Source organism: Ambystoma mexicanum, chromosome 4q (assembly GCF_040938575.1).
Source record: "Ambystoma mexicanum isolate Mex_15411 chromosome 4q, UKY_AmexF1_1, whole genome shotgun sequence".
NCBI lineage: Eukaryota > Metazoa > Chordata > Amphibia > Caudata > Ambystomatidae > Ambystoma > Ambystoma mexicanum.
This window is the reverse complement of record NC_090928.1, coordinates 614,823,949-614,840,903: the sequence shown is the minus strand read 5'-3', so window position 1 is coordinate 614,840,903 and position 16,955 is coordinate 614,823,949.

The window sequence follows — 16,955 nt, the reverse complement described above, 5'->3', positions numbered from 1 at the left end:
AATTGTCTTGGTCATATCTTTGCTGCTAACTCAGGTTCCATTTCAGGGTCTTCAGGGACTGCTAGAACTTTACACATGCACTCCTTGTGGGATTTCCTATTGGGGGCCTATGTTTGATGAAAATGGGAAAGGATTCCCCCTCATAACGCTGATCTTGGTGGATGGGGCACCACATTCTGTCCTAGTACCAATTCATTTCCCTGTGTCTGGGGTGGTGCTGACAGCGACCGTTGGGATATTTCTCTGCTCTCCATTGGCCCTGCTGATGTGTGCAAATGCATCTTTGGGGGCTGTTGCTATACCTGTTGCATTTGCACTTGTGCGGGCAGTGCCTACTGGGGCTGAAACTGTTGTGTATAGGGTTACCTTGCTGCTCTGCCATTTGGTATGCCTGTGTTTGCTGGCCAAAGGGGAACATGTGTGCGAATGCACCATGTTCCCACAAATAAAATAAGAGTCCATGAACCCGCATCCTACTCCCATATATCCTCCTCCTCTCCCTCATTGTGGGTATCCTCTTCCCATTCGGAAATATCCCCCTGCTTGGTACATCCCCCATTGCAGCCAGCACCCCTGTTGCTGCAACCCCATTGTGGGATGTAGAGCAGCGGCAAGTGTCCTCCAGGCGGTTGCATGTTCCCCACTGGGAGCCCCCCCTGTTGAGCGTGAGCGGGAACCACTGTAGCAGCATCAGGTACGAGCATAGCACCATCCATTGTATACCTAGTGAGTTTATTTTGCACCAGCTTGTTCTCCACCTTGGCAGCATGTTCTGCTGTCTGCCTCTCACTCTCCTGCTTTCTCTTACAGTAGCGCACTATTGTCGCCTGTATCTCTGGCCATCCCTTCACCTCTATTCCCACTATAATATCTAAAGACGCCTGCATGTCCGGTGGCAGCCCTTTGACCAATATGTGGTAGAGTAGCGGTATGAATTCGTCCCACGGTTTCCTCGTCCCCTACCTGGACCTGTTTTTTATACTCTGCTTGGTCTTCTTCTCACTTCATTTTATGGGACATGACAGCACCCAAGTCTGAGCTGTCTGAATAGTTGTTTGTCAACTCCGTTCACACAAGGGTACAGCAAATATTGAACGGCGCTCCGTCGTGTGCGTTTGTGCTTAACCGCACCCTTCCATATCCCACCTGTTCCCCATATGTTGTCCCATTGTTCTCCAATTATAACTGCAATTAAACTTTTCAGTTCCCCTATTGCAAGCATCACTCCCGCAGTCTCCTTTTCAAGCGTGTATATCCATTTACTAGCCCCTGCTATAAGGGAGGGCAAACTACATTTAAGGTTATCTTTGTCCATTGTCTGCCATGGTCCATAGTGCACGTCCTCTTTCCCCTTCTGTAGCAATGGCATCGGTGTCACCCATGGGCCTGTGTCCAGCCCCCCCTCATCACCTGTGCTGTTCCAGTCTGTGCCTTCTCCTTCCTATTGCAGAAGACACTTAGCCAGACCCTTCTCAGTTCCTCACTTTCTTCTCTCCTCCTCTGCTTTCTCCCCTTTCCATTGCTCCTTCTCCCAGTCGCTCACTGCCCCCGCTGCTTCTCCCTCCTCCGACAGGACATTACCTCGTCCCCTATTTCTGTCTCCCCGTCTTCCCCGTCCTGTACTCCAGCTTCCATTTTAAATTGTATCCTCCCTGAGTTCGACCCTTTTTTGTCCCCCATTGCTCCCCCCATTTATATTCCCCTGGACCTCCTTCTTTATGGCTCTCTCTGCTTCATTAAACAGTGTATCCATCTGTTGCTTGGTTCTCTTTGCTATGTCCACTAGATACTTGCTCTCCTCCCTGTCCTGTATCTCCCTCTTTTGCATTTCCCTTAATTTCTTCTTTCTGTACCCATCCTCTTCTTTGTCTGGGTACACCCACTGCGGGTTTGAATATCCTGCTACAGGTACCAATGCTGGGTATAGTCCATACGGTGGGAGTGGGGCACTGGGTGCATCCCTCGCTTCTACTTTTTTAGCCTCTCTCCCCATCTGCTCATCCTTTTTCTCCTTGTTTCACTTCCAAAGGCCCAAAATACCCTGCCTACTTTTCAACTTCGAGCCCTTGCATTTATTTAATAAAAAGGAGAACATGTGTTCTATTATTCTCCTATCAAACGTTCCCTCCCCTGGCCATGGATAAAAACACTGTCCTGCAGTTTCCCAAACCCATTGAAATGTGAATTTTAAAATTTAATGGTGATATTGGGGTCATTTTTTACACATAAGGTCAAGGGGGCTGCCCCGATAAGCCATTATTCCCCCTCTCCCCTTATGTTGAATCTTAAAGGGCCCCCTTTCTATCCCTCCTCTCTATACTCCCCTTTCCCTTCTTTCTTCCTTATGGTTGCACTCAGCTACTCATTCACTCCTCAATCGCGCATGCTTACCTTTCTTCTCCGTATATGCTCTCTCATTCTGGCCTTCTCCACAGGCCCACCCACATACCCCTCGTCCATGTACACAGCCCTTTCCACAGGCCCACCCACTCACTCATTCTTAGTACACCACCAGCCCTCTCCACAGACTCACATTTACCTATCTTAGTATAGGCAGATGGTTCCCTCTCCCCTCTATGCTAATATCCACCCCTAGAAATGCCAAGCGCATTAAGTACAGTGGGTACCATTCACCATTGACCCTTCCACCTTGGTCCATGCCACAAGCAGAGCAAACAAAGTGCAGCCTCCTTACTCCTTAGCCACAAACCACCACTTCAACAAATTCAAGAAATAATCTCCCAATGATGCAAATATGCAATCGCCTGCATTATGTGCAACTCCTGTCTAACAGTGTCCACACCTTACTATGCACCTCCCCTGCTCTATCATAGGTGTGCCCACTCATGCACTTTTGCCCACTATGAGTTACAGTGCACTTAAATCTATGACTACTATGGCTGACCATCCTTGCACCTTGAGCACGAGTCCTAAACATCATGAAAGATCCCTCCCCCTTCTGGGCATGTAACCATGGTATAGCGCGTTCATGCACGGGTACTCGCCTGTCCTAGAGATACTAGACCCCTCTGATCGCCAAGCCTTCCTCGCGGGCTTGCTCCTCCTGCTGAGCACAGCTGGGCTCAGGACTAAGCAGACCTTTGTGAAATGTGCGTCAGCAGGGCCTCCTCTATGGTACACACAGAATTGGTTGTGGTCAAAAGATCCGCGCCCCCCCTCCAGGAGGGTGGCCAAAATACCCTGAGTTGGCCGAGGGAACTGAGGATCTCACAGGGCCTCCAAAATGCATCGGGGTCTTCTGTGAGCTTGCACCCAGTAATGTACCAAAAGTAGTCCAAAAAGGAGCATACACCAGGCAAAAAGTAACACTGTTTATTACAGCTGGGCAAGCACCAGTGAAACAGCACAGTGGAACAGAACTGATTGATGAGAGGAGACAAAACCGCCCACTACGGCTGGATCTTTTATACAGTGAAAACACTATTAGCATAGTGAGAAACAGTTACATTTCAAGTTACGAGATGTTTGGTGTCCGACGAAACTGGTAGATGCTTCCCTCCAAAACCCCTCTGGCAGCGCTGTCTCAGCGCTTTCATTGCAGAATGATAGCAAAATTATCCATACAATATTTGTTTGCTGAAATGGATGTCTGGTTTTGTTTGAATCATATCACTGCATTTAAGTGTGTATTTGTTTAAAATCTTCGATTGGGTTTGGGGACAGATGTATATGTTACTTTTTCTAGTTGTAACTATGATATTAGACAGTTTTTTTCTTCTCAGTGTGACATCAAAAGATGCCATCATGGAAGCAGCAGAATCGTGAGAACCAGAGTTGGCGTTATGTTCAGTGAAGTATGGTTCAAAGTATAACAGAGCATCTCCTGAAAAGTTAGTGATAAAAAGATGAATGCTAATGTGTATTGGTGAACCTGTGCATAGTAATATTGAAGTCATCAGTTCAGATCCAGACATGGGTGTGACATCTTTTAATGCTAAGCTGCCAAATACACAGATAAGAAACAAAAAATAGGTAAGCAAAGTTCTGGGAAACAGTTTGACGCATTGAAACAGCATTCAAGGAAATGCAGTAGTCGAAATATACGGCAGTTTAAAGATGTGCACCGCAAGATGTTTTACATTAGTGTGTTTTCAAATTTTTTGAAGATGATAGAATAGAAAGGTTTCTATCTTGCTCAATCTAAGCAGAAAAAGAAACTTTTAAGTCCAATAGAGAAATTGTTTGTGTTAAAGCGAGAGTTGCTTATTTAAAGATTACTGGTAAGAATTTCTGTCAAGTGTATGGAGGTAAGTGGTTGCACACATCTTACACTGAACAGTATTTTAATGAAGAAAGTTACCATCAAAATTGTACAGTAATTTTGCCATTCACTTAGCTTGGTCAAGGTTAGAAATTTCAAGATCATATTTTTGGTGAATTATAAACCGGAACCGAGCCCCTGAGATGCATAGTGCTGAGCATAAGAATAATGACTGTGTGTCCGAACAAATATCTTACTCTGCTGTGAGCGATAAATCTACCTCAGAGTGTTACTACACGAAACACTAGCATGACCGCCACCAACTTATCCAGATCCAGAGTGTAATCCTGGAACAGTGGGCTCATAAGAATAAACCATCCACCCCAGACACTCACCTCTCCTACCACTATCCTACCACTAGCTCAGCGGCAGCGTGCTCGAGTTGGAAACAAGACGACACTGAGCAACACAGGTTCGATCCCTGGGTCTGCGCGTAGAAACCTCTGGGTATTAAGCGTGTTATAAATAACCTATCATATCATAATTATCATGTTCAGGTGAAGATAATGATTCTAGTATGTTCCGCCATATACGCATGCTAGCAGGTCCCCATACTAAAATGTGTCACCTACCTACAGAGTTATACTTTTTAAGACACCACCTCTTTCACTTGGACTTTTAAACAAGGTATTGCTTTGTAGTACTGTGGAGGAACTGAATGTGGTACTGGGGAGGAACTGAATGTAGTAATAGAGTTAGTACAAAAGATACACTTAGGATCAGATACATAATTGTAAATGGACTGAATCCATTTACAGTCACAGTATTCTTACGCATCCTGAGTGAAAAGGATCACTGCATGCTTTCTCCTTCCAACTGGCTACTGATTTGGTCTTATTTGTAAGAGGGATTTGTCTCCTCTGAGTGCAAAACTTTCAAACTGCACTGTCACCCTTTCACCCTGTGACATCCTTCAAAATTAGAGAAGATGACCCCTTTAAAAATGAACTGAAAAAGTGTATAGATCACCTGCTGAGAGGTCTACCTACTGTTGATCATATCTTTGGATTTGTAACAGATTTGGGAGTCCTGTCCTGAAGAAGGCAGCAAATGTTCTTTTGCCGAAACGCAGCTACTCTGCGTCCACTTTTAATCACGTGTGTGTCTTTGACCTTCGGAATTATGTATATACAATGTCATCTGAAGTAAATTATGTGCCAGCACTTCCCTCTGCAATATTGTCTGTGTGTAAACCTGTGTTGAACTCTTTTTTTAAAAATTATGTGAAATTGTGCGCTATGATGATTAAGACATATGCTCAAAATTAAATACTTGTGATTAAATCAAGACAATAATAATGCACCTAACAATCCCATTTTTGTGAATGAGATGCCATTATGTATTGAATTAGTTTCATATGAAGAAATTGCTGAATAGATGTTGAATGGCAACTGGTAGGAACACCCCTTCTGTGTACTCTTTTTCAATCAGTTGACAGTCAAAAGCCGGAAAATGTTTGTTTATCTTGTCGATGCACATTCTACGGTTCACAAGTACAGAAAGTGGATATTGAGAAGAAGGTGCATCCTGACAGAAATGATGTGTGGAAAGCATGCTTCCTATTTTTGTTTGCAGAGAGTCGATTTGATGTTTCTTAATGTCAGATCTTTTGTATTGCTTCAGTAGTATCAGAAAATGTGTAATGCCCTGAAGGAGTGTTTTAACAAAATAGAACTTTATGCTATTCCCTCAGCTCTTTAGAACCTAAATATTTTGAGTGGATGGCATTAAAAACAGTTCACCCATTTCAGATTATATTGGTGACAAAGGGCCTGATTTACACACATGTTTTAACATGAGAAAGTCCTATTGAAAACATGTTTGGAAATTGGGTCTAAAGTCTTGTGCAAGTAGTGAAAGGTAAAGAGTCAGGCAGCCAATTGAGAATTCATTGTTGATATTTGTGAATGGTGTAGCAACAAAAGATAGGCATTCTGGCAGAAATGTGTCAATTTGAAAAAGGTCCAGGGAGCACTTGCCTATTTGGAAAACAACAATGAGTTTTACACTGATCTTCAGATTGAAGAAAACATTCCACTCCTTGATACGCCTTCAATGGCAGGTTGACAATTTCAGCGTGTTAGTGACGCTGAGGCTTCTGACTTATATGGGCACTACACTATTCATTTTTTGAATTCTCATGTGATAATGCGTGATGCAATTGAATTATATCATTAGCTGCAAGTAAGGGGTGCACTTATTAGTTTGCGAGAAAAGAGTTTAGATCATCGATATTTCCCAAAGCATTTTCCATCTGCAAGGGGATATGCTTTGGATGAATCCCCTTCAAGCCTTTCTTCATCAGAATACCATTGTACACGCATGTATTCAGAAGACTCACCATTCAGGACAAACATTTTCCACTTGTTGTAGAGAGTGACTTCCCCACTCTTTGCTATTCTGTGGCACACACACTAAAGACTGACACAGGTTTTCAAAATGTCACTGTGAGGGAAATGGTGCAGAAGATGAAAGATAAGGATTATGTGTTATAAAGCAAGAAAAACATACTTACTAACATACTTGGAACTAAGGAGTACTGGTACAGACGTCATTCAGAAGTTAGGTGCAAGCTGCAAAACCTCGGTCCACCAACTTGGTTTGTAACTGAGTTGTGCAGAGTATCGATGGAATGACTTGTTGGATTTTATTTGCGAAAGCAGCCCCTTTGAATGTGGAGTAGAGCACATGACACCAGCAGGTGTAGATTTTGATTCACTAGACTTGTTTGTTAAGCTGGGCAGGTGAACAGTGTTATGTATTCTGTTGTGACTGGAAAATCACCTAAAAACATGTATAACCACAAATGCAATGAACAGTCCCACTTCATAAATGGCTACAATCCTGTCATAGCTCTGCTTTGGAGTGCGAACACTGATGTTCAGTATATATCAGACAACAGTGCTTCTGTTGCACAGTGTGTACTGCTTAAGTGACTAAAACTGAAAGGAGCGAGGCAAACGAGGGGTGGGATGATTTGACAGAATATAATGATTAAGTCAGAAGTTGGTTCGTTTTGGCATCAAAATTCTCTCTCGCTGTGAGTACGGTGTGTATGAAGCTTTTGACAAACTTACCAGCCCTCCTATTTATGGACAAAGTGTTACTAATTTGTGGTTGAGCCTTGGACCAGCCATTTCTAGGATACATGTGCTAAAAAGTTTCTGAAATTGAAGATTTGGACAAAAAAGAACCATTCAACAAAATATACTAAAAACCAGTTTGATTGACACGTATTATCCAAAGAGCCCAATATTATGGAGGAGCTGTGCTTGTATGAGGCAGCTGAGCCATAACTATATCATAATGTGGATAGCACATGGAAAAAGGGAATATCAAGTTATATGATTGTCCGGGGTGCCTAGTGAGACATCAAAAGCATCTCTCATCAATCACATGAAGCTGTGTTGTAAAAACTGTGCAAAAGTCTTATCAAGCACCATTTGAGAGCAGACAAGGAGATATCGCTTATCCCAAATTCGTCAGTTACTTACAGATGCCAGTGGAGGAAAATCACAGGAGGAAAAAGAAGCCGCTGAAATCGCACAGGCAACTACTGGGGGAAGTCAAGAGCCTATTGATAACAGCCAACATTCACTTGGAATTTCACTTTTATGCAATGTGGCTGACATTGCTATGTAAGTAGTGAAACATGTCACCCAGAAAGCTATGTATTCTGAACTTCAACTTCCAGGTTTAGTAGCAAAACTAAACAATGAGCAGGAAGAAATGTTCAAAGAGGTTAGTGAACATATTTTCCATGGCCTTGCCATGAAAGGAAGGCATGTTCATGGTCAGATTTCCATTATTTGCTGTTGTACATAATTGGACAAGGTGGACCTGGGAAAGGATGTTTATCTCATGCCCTGAGAGCCTTTTTTTAGGAAAAGACCAGCTGTTCTCTGTATTGTGTTGTGACTGCTCCCACTGGTTTGGCAGCATTTAACATAAGAGGTGTTATTATGCACCTCTTGTTGATGTTACCTGTTGAATAAGACAACAATCTGCAATACCATAAACTCTCTGGAGATGCAGTTTATGAACTTTGCAGGATTCTCCAATAATGAAAGTCGTTGCCGATGAAGTTAGCATTTTGTCCATACTCATGCTTGCTTTTGTACATTTGAGAATGGGGGAGGTGCTTGAAACAGACCACGAGTAACTGTCTGGTGGAAAACACATGATTGGTGTTGGTGATATCCTGCATGTAACTATACATTGGCAACATAAGAAATGTGAACCTCGGGTCCTATTTCCATTATCATGATCTGACTGTTAACATGAGAGAGTCAGCAGATTTTGAGTATGCAGATATCTTAAAACATGTCTGTGCGGGAGTGCTGAGCGATGGTACATGCATGGCCTTAGGAAGTAGGCTCATTTCAAACATATATCATAAAGGATGCAGTGCTTCTGAGGTCATGTTTGTTTTGCGAAAATGAACAATAGAATGTGTTTTCTTATTGTCTACAATTGCTGAATGGAATTCGATTCAACTCTGTAATGATGATAATTGAGCATTAAGACATTGTAGAAATAAAATGTGCAGTAGTTTTGGAAGGCCAAGCAATGCCATAAGACGTAAAATGAAAAGCAAAGGTACACCTGATTAACCTGGAAAAGTCAATATCATGAACAGCAGAATTAGAACAACATTTTAAATTGTGTGTCAGATACCGAGTTATGTTCAGATGTAACTTGAATGTGGAGAACAAACTTGTCAATTGAGCAATGGGAGAAAGTAGTTGCTTTTGTGTCTTATTCCCAAATTACTTAACTACAGTTCATTCTCACGCAGTTTGACTACATTAAAGAACTGCAATTGGTCGGGAGGACTTCTGCATTTATGTCCAAAGGGCACAGTTCTCTCTGTGCTTTGCTTATGCCATCACAGTCCAAAAATCTCAAGGGTTACATGTAAATGTTGCACTGGTAGATGTTGGTTCGACTGTCATTAATGAAGGCATGTTTTATGCGAATTATCTTGTGTCCGAAGTTTGCAAGGATTATATTTAATAATGTTTGAAGAGTCTAAACGTGCTGCTGACATGGAATGTGTTGTAGTATTTACATGTCCACATTTATATTATGCTCCTCAACTTGCTGCACTTCCAGTTCCCATGAGTGCTAGTTATTAAAGAAAGAGGACGTATAGTGTTACTGAAAGACAAATGAACAAAATTGTCCCTTTAAAAATGCATATATTGGTGAAGGATAAGTACAGTACTGTTTCTTTTCATGGATTCACTGAATTGGCTTCGAGTAAAACAGGGGTTGCATGTTATTGCAATTCATCTTTGACTTTACTGTTTATGTTGAAAAGATTAATGGAAAGTGTAAACACTCATGCAGACAATATTTTCTGTGGGGAATTAACCACTTTGAAAACACTGATTAAGGCTGCTCCACAGGATGTGCATTCTACATCTTCAATTGGTTATGTGGTCGCAGCTGCAAGTCAGTGTTCATATTTTCCTGAAACCTCTCAACAAGATTCACATGAGTGCCGCTTTCAATCTTTGAGGTTCTGCAAAATGAACATGTTCATGTTGACACTTTTGTCAGTTTGTCATATGAATGGTTACATGTTTGTTCTGGTTGTCATCATCAAATTGTGGACTGTGAACTCTTTGGGTGGTTTGTGTACCTTTCAGTACCAAACGAGATAGTGTTTCATTCTGTGACCTGGTTACTAACTCTTAACAGGACATGGTGTGTGGTCAGTGTGGTGCTCTCTACAAGTCTACATTAAAAAATTGGCAGAATCAAAAGTATTTTTTGCAGCGATATAGAGATGACAGTACAAACACTAATACCAACATTTTGAAGTTTGTACACAGTCAAGTTTCAATATTGCAAAGAACATTTCATACTGAAGCACTCTCTTGTGCACCCTCTTCTTAAGAAACCCTCAGCCAACCTCTCCTCTCCGGCTAACAATCAACCGATCTCCATCAATGCTTTCCTGGGCAATCTCCTGGAAAATCTAGCCATCTCCCAGCTTAATCTTCACACTGAATCGGTTGGTTGTCTCCATGACCATCAGTCTGGCTTTAGAGCAGCCAGAAGCACAGAAACTGCTCTCCTGAACATCCGTGAAGACCTGCTCTCTAACCTTGACTCTAATCTCCCCTCATTCCTCATCTTACTCGATCTCTCCGCTGCCTTTGACACAGTAAACCATGCCATCCTGCTCAATCGTCTCTGTGATAACCTGGGTAACACCGATCAGGCCCTGGCCTGGCTGACCTCATCCCTCCTTGATCGACCCTCCCTGGTCCAACTTGGGTCCTTCCTTTCCTCTATCTCACTCTCTACCTGTCGTGTTCCCCAGGGGTCAAACCTCTCTCCCTAGCTGTTCAACCAATGCCTGGCACCCCTCGCCCACTGCATTGCTTCTCTCTGCTCCAACTTTGTTTCAGTGCTATGCAGATGACACTCAGCTTGTTTTTAGGCTCCCCTCTGCCACCTCCTCTCCTTCTCTCATCTCTGACCAAGTGCAAGTGTTGCCAGGAGGCAGTGCGGGTGCGCAACTGGGTGGGCAGGGACCTGGGCCTGAAATCAGAGGGTAGACAGGTTACCAGTTCTGTATCAGACAGGAAATCAGCAGGGGAGAGGAAGAGAGAAGGCAGAAGCAAAAAGGAAGGTCTTGAGGTGCTTCTGGAACCGGATATGGTTCTCCTCAATTTTCAGAGAGACATGGAGGCTGTTCCAGAGGGAGGCCCCACCTGGAGAAAGAGATCTACCACCAACTCGTTAATTGGAGAAGTGACTGACCCTGAAGGAGTTGGAGGAGCGAAGAGCTTGAGTAGGAAGGTATTTAAGAAGAGAGAGTTGGAGGCATTGAGGACCCAAGCCGCAGAAGGCCTTGTGGATAATGCAGAGGGTTCTTGAACCTAATCCTTGCAGCCAATGGGAGCCAATGCAGAGATTTTTACTGCTGTAGAGATACGATCCCTGGGCTTGAGGCCAAGAACAAGTCTTACAGTCCTGTTCTGGATGAGTTACATAGCGTGGAGAGTAGAAACAGGCAGAATTATAAAGAGCCTGTTGCAGTAGTCCAGCCTAGAGGGAACCAGAGCTCTAGAGACAGTGAGCTTCTGGGGGAAGGAGAGGAAAGGAAGAATACCTCTGAGGAGGTGCAGTTGGTAGTTTGACTTCTTAGAGACGTCAGAGATGTGAGGAAAAAGGAGAGTGTGGTGTCAAAGATGACCCTGAGGTTCTTAGCCTCAAAGGTGGGAGCAGGAAGAGGGCCAAAGGAGTCCGGCCAGTGAGTGATAGGAAAAGAGGGTGCAGGTGTGCCCATGAGGAGAATCTCAGTCTTACTGGCATTAAGGCAGAGATCATTGGTGGCACACCATTCCTGAATTGCAGCCAGACAGTCTGGGATGAGGGAGGAGGATAACACTGAAAGTTGGAGCAGAAGGTTGCAATGCAGTGAGCAAGAGGTGCCAGGTATTGGTTGAAAAGCCAGGGAGAAATGTTAGACCCCTGGGGAACACCACACATACAGAGAGAGATAGAAGAGAGGAAAGACCCCAGTTGGACCTGAGAGGGGTGGTCGATTAGTGACAAAGGAAGTCAGTGAGGCCAGGGCCTGATCAGTGATACCAAGGATATCACAGAGGCAATTGAGCAGCATGGTATGGGTGACCGTATCAAATGCAGAAGAAAGATCGAGGAGAATGAGGAAAGAAGGAACGTTAGCGTGCAAGTCTTCATGGGTGTTCAGGAGAGCAGTTGCTGTGCTTCTGGCAGCTCTGAGGCCAGACTGGTGGTCGTGGAGAAAACCAACAGATCCAGTGTGTAGATTAAGCTGGGAGATGGCAAGCTTTTCGAAATGTTTGCCCAGGAAAGGTGTGATGGAGATCAGGCGATAGTTAGCTGGAGAGGAAGGATCGGGAGAAGGCTTCTTAAGAAGGGGATACACAAGGGAGTTCTGAAGGAGGGAGGGGAAGGTTCAAGTGGCAAAGGAGTGATTGTCCTTGATGGTTCTGGATGAGCAGGGGAGAACCTGCTTTGATGAGACTTTCATAGATCAGACCTTTCTAGAAACATGGTCTGGGGTGGACAAGGGAAAGGAGGAGAAAGAAGGAGGAGAGGCAGCTACAGGTGGGCCAGGAGTGGAGGAGGAAGAGGTAGAGGAAGAGAGGGTGGACAGGATGTCCTGAGTTTTAGTGATGAAGTGAGAAGCCAAGGCTGTGCAGAGGGCCTGGGAGGGAACAGGAGAGGTAGAGATTGCAGCAGGATTGGCCAGCTCCTTGCAGATTTTGAGGAGGTCGGCCGAGTTTTTAGATGCTGCAGAGATGCAGGCTTAGATATGGGCTCTCTTCTTAGGGAGGACAGAGAGTCTGTATTGTCTTTGAAGCAGGTGGAAGGCCAGTTTGTCAGGGGATGCGCCTGATGCCATCCACTTCTTCTCTCCCACCCTACAATTATGCCTAAGGGTGGCGAGGTCAGAGTTGCTAAGAGTTACACTTGGATTTTGGCTTCAAACGGATCCCCATGACAAGGGCAAGGACATCATGCATGTTAGAGTTAGAGAGATGAAGGTTATATAGGTCTGTATCAGGGTGTGAGTCAGTCAAAGATTCAAAAGGAGGAGAGAAAGTAGCAGCAAAAGCCTCAACTGACACAAGCTTCATGGGTCGGATGACCGAGAAGGTAATTGGCAGTGCTGGGGTTGGCTTGGCCTGAGGGGTAGAGAGAGGTGAGAGGAAAGGAGAAGGTGATCACTGCAAGAGAGAGGAGTGGTGAGAGGGTTATTGAAGGGGAGGTCTGAGGAGATCAGAACATCCAGGGTGTGCCATGCAGAGTGAGTCGGGCCAGACGGAAGAATAGAGAGAGAGAGTCACAGAGGTTGCAAAAGAGTCCCAAAGAAGGGCATGTAGAATCCAGGTGGATGTTCAGGTCTCAGAGGAGGATAAGTTGAAAGGTAGAGGTGAGGAGCGAGGAGGAGATGTCAGCCCACTCAGAGAGGAAGAGGGAGATCTGGCCAGGTGGCCTGTATTTGGTGGCTGCAATGACAAAAAGGTTAGGAGAGATAGAAAGCCTGCAGACCAGGCATGATGGAAGCAGGGATCCACTACGGAAAGATCAAGGCTACATCCCCCCTGGGAGAGTTGGTTCTGGGTTCGGAGAGGATCTTGTATCCATCAGGAAGTAGAGTGTCAAAGCTTGTGACAGAGCTGGCCATTAACCAAGTCTCGGTGAGACTGAGTAGATCCAAAACAAGTACTTTCAGGAGACGGCAGATCTCAGAGGAGTGTTTGACAGCTGAGCGAGAATTGAGAGTAGTGATGTAGAGTAGGTTACCTCCTTTGAAGAACTTCTGTGGAGGGGTACAGGTCAGAGGTATGCCCTGCAGAAGTGTTGGAGGTGCCCAGGGATGGGCAGAGGTGGATGGAGGAGAAGGCAATATTTTCAGGGAGGAGGAAGAGGGTGCCAGAGGGGTGGCGGATGAAGGAGTCACCAGGGTGGCCAGAGGAGCAGCAGAGGGTGCCATAAAGGTAGCAGAAGAGGAAAGGAAGTTGATGCATGGGAAGGATCTATCAAAAAGGAGGATGTTGGCTTGAGGGCCCTGGACCAAAATGTTAACATTTAAATAGACATTAATGATGGTCTTGCGGGAGTGGAAGGGGGCCAAGAGTCCATGTTGGGTTCCACAGGCCTGGAAAAGAAACAACAAAGGGGATATCGGTACAGGTCTGTCTGGAGAAAGCACTGGTGTAGGTATCAGCGATAGGGAGGCCTAGGTTGGAGACCAGGATGCCACTTTTGATATTCTTCCTGCCAGACTTAGTAAGAGGGATATGCTAGTCAGTGGAAAAGCAGTTAGAGAAGATAGGTGGGACAGAGAACACCATAGAGGGTACAGAGAGGAAGATGAGGACGTTAGAGGGGGAGCCCAAGCAGCATATGGGGGAGCACAGGGGAGCAGGCAAGTGAGGGGGAACACCAGGGGGTACACAAAAGGAGGGGGGCACACAATGGACAAGAAACAATGGACCAGAGATATCAGATGCAAATCACAATCAACAGAAAATTACAGCGAACAATAGGGAACCTAGAAGAGAAAGGATGTAGATGCAAAGAACCAACAACTAAACACAGAGCACAGCAGGGGACATAGAAGGGAAGAAAGAATAAGGACCAAAAACAAGACAGAGCACAGCAGGGGACCTAGGCGGGATGAAAGAAAAAGGACCAACAACAAGCATAGAGCACCGCAGGGGGCCTAGAATAGGAAAGGCAGGCAGTATAGTGTGATGCCAAGAACCATGGGGAACAGCACAATATCAGCACAACGTCAATCACAAAAGGAATCTAGAAGTAGGAATGTACACAACAGGAATGCAGGAAATGCAATGTAAGCCAGCAACCGCTGTAGAAACAAAAAACGTCAAGAACAGTACACAATAGAACAAGGGAGAGTGGTAGCTAAGATGAGAGGGGAGGGAAGAGTCAGCAGGGAATGCGTGGACCTAAGATGTGAAGGAGCGCATCGACTAAGAGGAGGAGGGAGCACACGTGGCCTAAGTTGCGGGGACGCATCCACAGCCTAAGTTGTGACAGAGTGTATGCGGCTTAAATTGCAAGGAAGCACATATGGCCCAAAGTTGCGAGGGAGTGCATGCGGTCTAGGTTACAAGGGGGTACACGTGGCCAAGAGTTGCGAGGGAGGACATGCCGCCTCAGATGCGAGGTAGTACAAGTAAGCAGGGGGAGGTGGTGTGCGAAGACCAGTCACGGGGGAAACAATGTGTGTGCAAGAGTGAGAAGGGACACCGGGTCAGGTGGGGTTGTGTGGATTGTTGCAAGCTAACTCTCCCCACAACTTCTTACAGACAGTAGGGTGAGGTTGTTTGCGCTCACTGTCTACGCCGCTACCCCAATGCCGCCAAACACCTGCATCACTCAACACTGTAGCCTTGTCCTGTGAGGGCTTTGCTGTGCAGGATCTGTCCCTCAGTTCTTATAGGCACGGATGCGTGGACGTAGCAAAGCATGCTACGTATAATCAGGCAACATCTCCTGTGCACCTGCGTCGCTCAACATCGCAGCCTTGTTCTGCGAGGGCTTTGGCACAGAATGTTCATACCTCGGTTCTTATACGCACGGATGCGTGGACGTAGCGATGCGTGCTACGTATAATCGGGCAGTGTCTCCTGTACACCTGTGTCGCTAAACACTACAGCCTTGTCCTGCAAGGGCTTTGCCGCAGAGAGTACGTCGTGGGTTGTATGGGCACGGATGCATGGACATATCGAAGCATGCTATGTATAATCGGGCAACATCTCCTGTGCACCTGCATCGCTCAACACTAGGCACGGATGCGTGGACATAGCGAAGCATGCTACATATAATCAGGCAGCATCTTCTGCGCACCTGCATCGGTCAACCCTGCGAGGGCTTTCCCACAGAGGGCCTTCTCCTGCGAGGTATCTTTTAATGTGTATGAATAAATCAGTGCAAAGAATATTTATTTCAAGAACATTCATTTTCCAGTTATAACATATTTATACTTGCTTATAAAATACTCTGATTGGGAATTGGACTTACATTTTTACTCCCTAAAAAGTCATTTTACTCAGAACTTTAAAAAATAGGGAGTAAAATACTCCAATTTCAAAATCTTATCTGGAGCACTGTCTGCAATGATTTGTCTGTTTCTTTCAAGTCTAGATTGCCTAGATATCTTACTTAATTTTAATGAAACCAAAATGTACAGTGTCATTTAAGTTTTAAAGAACGATTAATTTATTATAATCAATTAATCTCGTTTTGACACTCATCAGTGCTTTCAAAATGTTTATTTAGATTGTATTGTAATTAGGTAGTTGTTTGTAAGCATATCACATTGCATGCATAAAAAAGTGTAATTACTTTCAAATGGGTAAACATTTCATAATTGTAATTGTTTCACTATAAATATTAATAAATTTGATTAGTACAGCTAGTATTAGCATTCTGTAATCCTTTGCTTCTCTTTTCTAATGTAAAAATGTGGTGTACAAAAACATATTTATACTAACATTTCCTATGGATATTTAGGTTCTGTGCTGTTGCCCGGCTACATTATTTCTGGAGATCGATTAATTCTTAGGTCAATGTGTTTATTGATAGCAAAACATTAAGTTAAAGTAATAAGAAAAGATACAAGGTGTGATGTTTACATGAGACACTTAAAAATCATTTCCATCTCATAGGTATAGCAAACAGCTATGTTAGGTTAAATTCTTTTCAAGGACATTTACACCAAGAGAGAGGAGTTTTCAGGTGTGAAGGTAGCACACCATGTGCGGACACAATAATTTCAGGTTAATGTTTTTATTAGAATGTTTTATTACAGTTTTGTGTTGATGGTTCCAGGATTTCAGAAGTTTAATTAGTAATTTAGACCTTCTTTCCAAAAACAGTATATATTGATTATGTAAATTGTTTCTTTACAAAGATGATACTATCTTCTTATAGAAATTCATGAAATGAATTATCATCAGCAGTACTAGTGTATCTTTTCATATAATACATACTTTATGCATATGCATTCTACTAAATTATTATACTGGCACGAGATTGTGTTGTGTAAACATTTCTAGAAATTAATGCAGCCTGCTCTGGTGGCTTTAAAGAATTCCATAAACTGTATGACACAATATACTGTATGTGTCAA